The following is a 10,792-nucleotide window of genomic DNA, read 5'->3' on the forward strand; positions in this document are numbered from 1 at the left end:
AGCCAATTAAATCAAACCTGTGCTTGATTTTGTTGTTGTTGTTTTCTATTTCATGGAATTCCTTTCATTCATCCCAGACTCCCAAAACTCAACCCATTTTTGCAAATGATCCCATAGGTTGGGGACCACTAGGATTGAACATCAATAGATGAAGAAACAGTCCTTGCCATGGAAATCAAGAGCCCCTGTCGAAAGAACTAAATGTCTAAATAGGAAACTGTCATAGTGGTAAAAAGAAAGCAGGGATAAATCCCACTAGGGGACACAGATCAAATAAAACAGAAGAGTACTTTATTCAGGCCTATTAAAATAGACAATTAAAAACAATACTGTCGTCCCTGCAGGGAAACAAGTGAGCAGCGCCCCACTTACATATGCAGAGCGAGGTCCGCTTATATGGCCGGCTCCTTTCAGACAGGCTCCTGCAGCACGTGACCAGCATCGCTAAGTAGATCAGCCCAACTCAAAGTCAAGCTTGGACTATGGCTTCCGTGTAGTGTGAGGCCTAGAAAAGTCCCAATCTGGCCAGAAAGTTCCACTTTTAAGAAACAAAGTGACCAAACGATTCATTTTTGCAGCCTTCATAGACTGAACCGAGAGAATTCCTAGCAGAGTCATTTAGTGACTGTTACTTGAAAAAGTGAAGTAAGGCCCATGGCATGAGAAGATAAGGCCAGCTGAAGGACGGCCCCTGAGCTTGCAGTTAGTGTCGGGAATGGTCAAACATTGTTCACCACCACTGTGCAAAGCATTCATGCGGCAATGCATTTATGCAGAGAGTGTTTCTCAGGTGTTGATGATGATCTGGACACTCTTCTAGGTTTGGGATACAGTACAGCCCAGTACATAGAGAAACTGGGCCCTTACTGAGCATGGTCTAGTAGGACACAGCCAGGCTACCCTTTTCTCCTGTTTTGTTGCTTCTTCTCTTTACAGGACCGCCCTCCGACTTGAGCAAGGGAGTCCTGTGCTGCATCCCCCAGATCCCAAAGACACACACACGTGACAAATATATTCAAGAACCCAGGGATGTTTTTGTCACTGGAGATCTGGCTCTCAGTACTGACACTGCTTAACCTGAAACTAGAAATATTTGCACCTCTTCCCTGGGGATTAACACCACTCAGACCCAGAGATAGGTCTCTCCACATCTCTTTCCCTGTATCTTTCTGAAACAGAGGGCGACTGTCTCCACGTACCATGAATGCTTGAGGACTGTGCCATTGTCAGCTGCAGAGAGCAGCTCTATTTCAGAACATGAGAGGATTTGAGAGGTGAAAATGCTCAAGAGAAAAAGCAAAGTAATTGCGTTGTCGAACCCTTCTGAGATAACATTAATTCAATAGACTGTTGCATAAAGAAGCATCTTTTCCCATTAGTACCAAGCATCTAAGCACTGGCTTCCCTTCAAATTAAACTTCTGGGTACCAGAGAGTTGTAGAGATAACCACAAATGTAGCACATAGTATTTGTGACAGTTGCACATGGAAGTTAAATAAAGGTTCATAAAATTAAATAATTTCAATGGCTCTTATATTTGGAATAGGCCTAGACGTCCCATGTGAGAAGTGTAATACTGACTACCTTGTCATTGAGCTGGACACTGAAGGCTAGAAAAGTTAAAATTGAGAATAGTTTTATTGTGATAAAAAGGCTAATGAGATTTAAATAAATTCTAATTTTATCTGTAAAATGCATTTGAAATAAAAATGTTAACTTAAAATTTTAAAATTTAATTTATAATTTGAAACTAAACATTTAGACATATGATATATGGGGCTCGATTTGTACTCCTGCCTCAGGCCCTGCAAATAATAGGAGTGAGCTTATTTCTTTCTCCTACTCCCATGAATACACACCAATGAAATAATTGCTGAGTAAATAGTGTTTCAAAAAGTGTCAAGATGAGAATATTAAATATGAGCAATGGCTGAAATAGAGGAAACATGGATAGCAAAAAGACATCTGTTGAAATAATTTAAAAAATGCAATTCTCAGCACACTCCGATAGGCTCACTTTAATTTGGACCTCTATGACAGTTAATATCATGACTTTTATCTTCCAAACTCTCGTCTTAAAGTCTCCTCTTTTCTTGAACTGTAAGCAGCCTGTGGAAGTTTCCTATTTCTCTTTAGCCCTAACAGTGCTTTGTTCATTTTAAGATCGTAATAAATAAAAGGTTAATGAATAAATGAACATAAAACATTGTTCTAGCAACATATTACGTGGGGACGGGACATAGACTTGGCTATCACCAGATTCTAAATACATATATCTTCAAAAACCTTATCTCAAAATTCAAACCCAATTTCATGGCTACAGAAACTTTTCCATTGTCGCACAGATGTACTGTAACAAACCAGAGAGTACAATTCACTAAAGACCATGTTAGTAAGAAAATCACAACAGCTGGTATTATTGAGTACATTAAGAATGCTTATTGGAGAAATAATACCCACATCAACTTTGAAGAGCATGAAACTGAATCTCACTAGGGCAGTTCTATTCCTTCTACTTATCTTTATCTAGGAATGAATGAATCAGAAAATTCTGCAAATGATTTATGATTTCCCTTATATGTGGAAAGGGAATATAAATGAATAAAAGGAGGAGCCCAAGAGGCTATGTGGGTAAGTGTGCACATGGCAGATGAAATGCAATTAAGAGAACAAACACCATTATAGGGATGAAGCCTCGACCTTATACACATTTCTGAAGGAGACCAGATATGGCTTATTGTCTGTTAAGTGATCACATCTGTAATCCGAGAATTAGCACATAGGTGGTACACTGAACAAATGTCAAGGGTGTGTGTCTAGCTCATGAGCTCATGTGATACCTTTTTATTGAGAACTTCTCCAACTATCCCTACCCACAGGCGTCTGTGGACTACTTTCACAGATGACCGAACCAGGATGAGCACTTGATCCAAACGAGGCCAATCAAATTATTTTCACAGAGATCTGGAAATAAGAGTGAGACAGAACAAATTCAGGAGATTTAGGATGAGCCTTTTCTATCATACACCCTGAGAGCCAGAGACAGCTGTCCTGGATACGGACAGAGAGAAGTGTAGAGCTAGGGAGTGCAGAGCTGTCATGCTTGCCTGAATGCCTGGTGGCTCTCCAGGTTCTGTGTTTAGTCCCTGGGCAAGCCAGCTGTCTTTAGGTACTTTCAGATACTCCCACATCCTTCTAATAAATTCCCTTTACTACTTAAGCAGTTAGTCTCTCTTACTTTCAACCAAAACAACTCATCTAAGAAAAGGGAAATGTACACACTCTAAGCACACCTGTCATGGTGCTTAGAACCTTCACTGTGATACAAAGGTCTGGGCCCACTTCTCCAATGAGCTCCTCAGTAAATGTGAGAGAGAAGTTATAGACTTAAGAAATAATTCTGCTTGAAAATAAGTATGAAATCATTGTATGTTTAGTACCTAAAACTGAAGAACAATCAAGTTTGGAGAAGAAAACTATATGTTCAGTAAATTTTGTCAAGCCTAGGAGACTTAAAAATACACAACACACACACACACACACACACACACACACGGAAATGGGATGGAATAGGTGAGGAACCAGTCACAAGAAAAGAAATGAAATCAGAATTTAACCTTTTCTGCTATTTGAACTGGCAATATTTTGTGTATAATTCATGCAGCATCTTGCTCTAAGTTGGATGTGAATTGACTCACAAGAGAGTTGGAGATCATGTCACTGTGAATATTAAATCAACTGGAAAGAGGTGGGAAGGTGGTGACACTAAAGATAAGATCACATACAAACCCAGTGAACTCTTAAATAAAGAAACAAGTGAGCCCAGAAGGGCCATAAACAACCACCAAAGTAAAAGGCAATAAAAGAGAAGGAAAATAAGATACTCAAATGCAATGAAGCAAGACTTATAATGACTAGTGCCTAGAATGCCATTTAAGTAATACAAGCTTCTGCAACCACAGTGATTAAAGAATATATTTAACTGGTTGTCTAAACTTTCAGTGGGATCACCCTGAATGGAATATATCTTACATTATTATGAGTTGTCTTTCCTAGTACTTCAAGAAACAAGGACCAGAGAAGGAAAACACTGACTGGATCTGGCAGGTTTAAAATGGACCTTGGATTTAAGTGGACAGTGGATGATGAGCTTTAAGACCTTTCATGAAGAGGAAGAGCCTCCCTCAGTCATGAGAGTACATCAAGAGAAGAATGAGTTCTAAGGTTAATAGGCAGGACACATTATATTAAATTTGCTACATTCCACAATTAAAGTCCACATTTTATGCTTATTTCAAGTGTCTTGCTTGGTCAGAAAATTCTTAGTATATAATCAAGATTAAATTTAAATACGTGTTAAATCATCAATTGCATACTTTAAACTTTCACAATGTTACATGTCAATTACCTCTCAATAGAGTTGGAAAAAAATAATGAATAGAAGTAGGTGTGTTAATTCATCTATGTGGGAAATGAATCCAGTATACTCATGAAAAGTTGTAATGGAAATATGAAATTTCTTATATATGACAAGCATGATACAAGAATCTGCCAAGTGTTTTTAATTAATTAATTAGTTAATTAATTAGAGATAGAGAGAGAGGAGGGGAGGAATAGAGGGAGGGGAGGTCAGGGGATGGGGCAGGGTGGAGAGAGAATCCCAAGCAGGCTCCACACTCAGTTCAGACCCTGACTAGGGGCTTGATCCCATGACCTGAGATCATGACCCAAATTGAAATCAAGAGCCAGATGCTCAATCAACTGTGCCACCCAGGTGCCCCAATCTTCATAATTTTTAAAGCTATAAATCCTTTATCACAATTTATTAGCAAAAACAGCACAACAAACTGAGTTACCTTGTTATCTGATTCACATTTAGTATATCAGTGAAATGTTGCTTGTACTTGAGCTCTGCTGTGGGGGTAAAAAGATTCTTTACAGTATAAAAAGTATTAGGAAGATATGGGTATTTGTTACTCATTTAACTCTAAAATAAGCTGGATTGGGATGCCTGGGTGGCTCAGTTGGTTAAGCCACTGTCTTTGGCTCAGGTGATGATCCCAGGGTCCTGGGATCAAGTCCCACATCAGGCTCCTTGCTCAGCGGGGAGCCTGCTTCTCTCTCCGCCTCTGCCTGCCACATGCCTGCTTGTGCTTGCGCTCTCTCTCTCTCTCTCTCTGACAAATAAATAAATAAATAGATAAAAATCAAAAATAAAATAAAATACGCTGGATCTAGGGGTGCCTTCCTGGCTCAGTTGGTAAAGGGTGAGACTTTTGATCTCATGGTTGTGAGTTCAAGCCCCACAATGTGCACAGAGATTACTTTAAAAAATAAATTAATAAAATAAATAAAATAAGCTGGATCTAGAGAATATAAAGTTGATTATGATTGAAACTGGCTCAAAATCAATATAGGAAACCCCACAAAACTTTATCATAAACAAGAGATACAATCTTTTTTAAACAAGTACTGAAAACAATTATTTTTTTAATATTTTTTTAAAGATTTTTATTTATTTATTTGACAGTCAGAGATTACAAGTAGGCAGAGGAGATAGGCAGAGAGAGAGGAGGAAGCAGGCTCCCCGTCTAGCAGAGAGCCTGATGTGGGGCTCGATCCCAGGACCCAGGGACCATGACCTGAGCAGAAGGCAGAGACTTTAACCCACTGAGCCACCCAGGCGCCCCTGAAAACAACTATTTGATTGCTATACTAGTGTATGTTGTTTTCAGGGTTGAGAAGAACTAGTTATCAATAAAATTCAATTCAGTTCTACTATGAGCAAAACGATGTGCTAGCTTATGTACTGCTAATGGAAGCATGATTGGCACTCCCTACCCAGGAAAGCAATTCAGTTAAACAAAAAGTTTTGTATATGTTTTTATCTTTGACACAGTAATTCCACTTCCAGATCTCTTATCTAAAGACATAATCAGATGACTTCATGGGTAACTATTTAAAGAAGAAGTAGTACCAATTCTTTATGAGCTCTTCCAAAAATTAGAAGAGGAGGGAATATGTTGTAACTCACTCTATGAGACCAGTATTACTCTGATACCAAAACCAGGCAAAAGACAAAGACCAACATCTCTTATAAATATTGATACAAAAATCTTCAACAAAATACTAACAAACCAAATCCAATAACTTATTAAAAAAAAAATACACACCATGGCCAAATGGGATTTATTGCAGGAATATAATGTTGGTTTAACATTCAAAAATCAATGAATGTAATACACCATATCAACAGACTAAAAACAAACCTACATGATTATCTCAAGAAACACAGAAAAAGTACTTGATAAATTCCAACATTCTTTCCTGATAAAAACACTCAATAACTAGTAAGAGAGGGGAACTTACTCAAGATGATAAAGAGCATCTATAAAAAATCTACAACTTACCTCATACTTAATGCTGAAAGACCGGATACTTTCCCCCTAGCATTGGACTAAGACAGGGATATTCACTTTTGCCAGTTTTACTCAACATTGTACTGGAGGTTCTAGCCAGGACAATTGTGCAAGAAAATGAACTAAAACATGTACAGATTGGAAAGGAAAAAGTAAAACAATATTCACAGATGGTATACTTTTATATATAGAAAATCTTAAGCCACTAAAAAAACTGTTTGAACTAAGGAAATTGTTCAGGAAAGTTGCAAGATATAAGATCAATATGTAGAAATCTGTTGTATTTCTGTACAGGTACAATAAATAATCCAAAAATGAAATTAAAACAATTCTATTTCTACTAGCATCAAAAAGAATAAAATACTTGGGAATAAATTTAACCAAAGAATTGCAAAATTTGTACTCCAAAAATCATAAAACATTGTTGGAAGAAATGAAAGATGACCTAATAAGCAGAAAATCAGTCCATGTTCATGGATGGGAAGACTTAACATTGTTAAGTTGGCAATATTCCCCAAATTTATCGACAGATTCAACACAAAACCTACCATAATAACAGCTTACTTCTTTTATAAATTGACAAGCTAATCCTGAAATTCACATGGAAAGGCAAGGGACATGGAATAGTCAAAACAATCTTTATAAAGAAGAACAAAGTTGGGATACCTGGATCGTTAGACATCTGCCTTAGGCTAAGGTCATGATCCCAGGGTCCTGGGATCCAGCCCCACATCTGGCTCCCTACTTGGCAGGAAACCTTCTTCTCCCTCTCCCACCCCCCCTTCTTCTGTTACCTCTCCCACTGTGTCTCTCTCTATCAAATAAATAAATAAAATCTTAAAAAATAAAAAGAAAAAGAACAAAGTTGAAGGACTCATACTTTCCAATTTCAGAACTTACCACAAAGCAATTAATTAAGATACAGTGGTACTGACATAACAATATACATATAGATCAGTGGAATAGAATGAAGAATCCAGAAATAAGTCCAGGTATCTATCTATGGTCATTTGATTTTAGAAAGGATGCCAAGATGACTCAATATGGAAAGGAGAGCCTTTTCGACAAATAGTACTGAAACAACTGGATATCCACATGTAGAAGAATGAGTTACCTCGCATCATATACAAAACTTAAAATACATCAAAGACCTAACGTAAGACTCCAAACTCTTAGAAGTTCTTTAAAAAACACTATCAAGAAAGTGAAAAGACAACCTATAGAACGGGAAAAAATACCTTCAAAGCATGTATCCAATAAGGAACTTACATCTAGAACAAAGAACTTTTACAACTCAATGATAAGAAAGACAACCCGATGCAGAGATAGGTAAAGCATCTAAATTGATATTTCTCCAAAGGAGATATACAAATGGACAAGAGATAATCAGAAAAGTGAATAAACTGATATACAAGTGTGCTCATTATAGCAATATTTACTTACTAGAAAAAAAAAACGCAACCTACATACCCCAAAATAGGGGAATAATGACATAAATTATAGTATATAAAAACACTGAAATATGATATAGTCATTAACAAGGCTTACGAAATGGTGGTGTAGGGGAATCAGTAAGTAGGAGAGCACTGGAGACAAAGAGCTTGTGTTTCAATCCCAGCTGTACCGCTTAGCAGATTCGTATTCTTGGACACATAACATGTCTAAGCTTCCCTTTTCTTCATCTGCTGGTTTCTGTTAGGATTAAGGTGGTTATCTATGTGAAGTATTTAGCACATCGCGTAGCACATAATGAGACCTAAATACCTGTTCAAGAAAAAAAAAAAAAAAAAGGATTCCAGTGTGCTTTTATTAGCATGTTGACATCCTTCAGATAGAGTATCAAGTGAAGAAGCAGGATATGAGAGTACACATAAGATACTCAACAAATTCTGAATGAATGGTTAGATAGATGCGTGGGCGAACAAAGGTACAGGATGGATAAGCGGATGGATACAGAAACATATAATGAAATATTACAGCAGTTCATTCCTTTACAGGGCAGGTAATTCTGATTTGTTATTATTTCATGGTTCATGTGTCTGACTCTTTCTTAAGGATACTCCTTTTTAAGATTTTATTTATTTATTTGAGACAGAGGGAGGGAGATAACGAGAGAGAACCGGAGCAGGGGGTTGAGGGCAGGGCAGAGAGGGAGAAGCTGGCTCTCCACTCAGCAGGGAGTCAACCATGCCGCGCTTGATCCCAGGACCCCGGAATCGTGACCTGAGCCAAAGGCAGATGCTTAACTGAGCCACCCAGGTGCCCCTCGAGGCCACTTCTTAACTTTACATGTTCTCTTTTGTGTGCTGTGTCGGGTTTTCTTATGGGTATCTACTTAGAAGAGGCGACATTAACCAGAAACATTCATGGATTGCAGAGAGAATAGGCTATTTTATTTCTACTCAGACACTGTACTTACTACCACTACATCTCTTGCTAGAGGCAGCCTGTAGTTTGTATGTGTTACAAGTACGTGTTGAACTTACTCATTTTTTTAAAATCCCCCCTTGTTGGCAATTAGCAATCAAATTCTTAATTAGCTTAAATCCACCTGGCTATTTTGGACCTAATAAATCAATTAATTCAATTCACATGGAGGGGATTGCATTTAGTGCCATATTTTAGTCATTACTGACCATCATTGTGTGTAGCTGCTGTATGTAGCAGCATGTACATGATATCCAAGCAGAATTTTTATTCTACACTGTTTTGCAGTCTGTCAGATAAGTGGAGAGTGTGGTTAGTGTTTTTAATGTAGAACGGGATTTAGCAACAGGCCTCAGAAGACCAAAACAGAAATTAGGAGTCTAGTGTACGTTTTAAACAGATTCACTGTTTAGGTTAGAGCCTTCCAGATACGCCTGATGACGTGCAGTGTCATTCATTTCAGACTCATATTGTATTTTTCCAGTAGAAAATGATGATGATATGATAGTCTCTGTTGTTGAAATAAAGGTTGCTGAAGAGTGGGGTAGAAATTCCAGGACATGCAAAGAATGAATTTCACCTGATTATACTTTACCCCCAAGTCTCCTGCTGGGTACACGGCTTGGGAAAAAAAGGGCAAATTTAAGACATTTTAAAAGCCAACTTGAAGGACTTTCAAGTAGAGACAAGTTACTTTCCTCCATTTAATACTATGTTTCTTTTTTTTTAAATCATTTTTTAAAAATTTATTTTCAGCATAACAGTATTCATTGTTTTTGCACCACACCCAGTGCTCCATGTACTGGTCCGTGCCCTCTCTAATACCCACCACCTGGTTCCCCCAACCTCTCACAATACTATGTTTCTTGAAAGAGAAACTTCTTTGGGGCAATGGCAGTGAAGTGTGTGTGTGTGTGTGTGTGTGTATAGTGTGTGCAGTGTGTAGAGAATTTTAATGATCAAAAATGGGTTGAGTTTTTATGCAAACACTATTGCATGTCAATTTCTTAATTATTCCAGATATTTGACCTACTGACATTAATGGTTTGAAAATAAAATCCCAGTGTTGGGGTGCCCATGTGGCTGGGTCTGACTCTTGATTTTGGCTGGGCTTGTGATCTCAGGATCCTGTGATCGAGTCCTGCATGGGGCTACACGCCGGACATAGAGCCTGCTTAGGATTCTCTCTCTTTCCCTCTCCCTCTGCCCCTCACCCACCTCCCCCCCAACCCCACCGCAGCTCTCTCTCTAAAATAAATAAACTCAGTGTTGTCAATCTATTGGAATGTTTAGACACAGATTCAACATATTGCTGTGGCTTAAGAGTATATATTTCATTCACGAGTCTGAAAATACTGTTGCTGATTGACAAAATAATATTTGATTAACCTATTCTGATTCAGGCATGCCAATAAAGTATATAGGAACATCAGAATCAAGTCTGGGGAAGTAGGGGAGTGGGGGAGTGAGGGAAAGTCTAGTGAACCAACACCACTTCAGTGCTAATTCTTATGGGTGTGCAAATTCGAGTGTCCCTAGAAGTAAAAGGAAATCTCAGCTTAATCTTTTTTTTTCTTTGTTAACAGCTTTATTGAGATATAATTCACATAAAATTCAGCCTTTTTCAGTATACAGCTCAGTAGGTTTTAGGATATTCATAAAATTGTGTAAATATCACCAATATCTAATTCTGGAACATTTTCATCACCCTAAAACGAAACCTCCTATCAATTAACAGTCACACCCCATATACCCCTCCTACAACTAAGGGCTGGTAGGAGGGGGATACGGGGTATGACTGGACTGTTCTTATAAATAGGATCATACAATATGTTGCCTTTCGTAACTGGCTCCTTCCATATAGCATGTTTTCAAGGCTCTTTATATTGCAAATTGTGTCAGTACTTCATTCCTTTTTATTGCTGAATAATATTTCATCTCATGGA

The sequence above is a fragment of the Lontra canadensis genome, unplaced genomic scaffold (assembly GCF_010015895.1).
Source record: "Lontra canadensis isolate GAN:19392208 unplaced genomic scaffold, GSC_riverotter_1.0 scaffold70, whole genome shotgun sequence".
Classification (NCBI taxonomy): Eukaryota; Metazoa; Chordata; class Mammalia; order Carnivora; family Mustelidae; genus Lontra; species Lontra canadensis.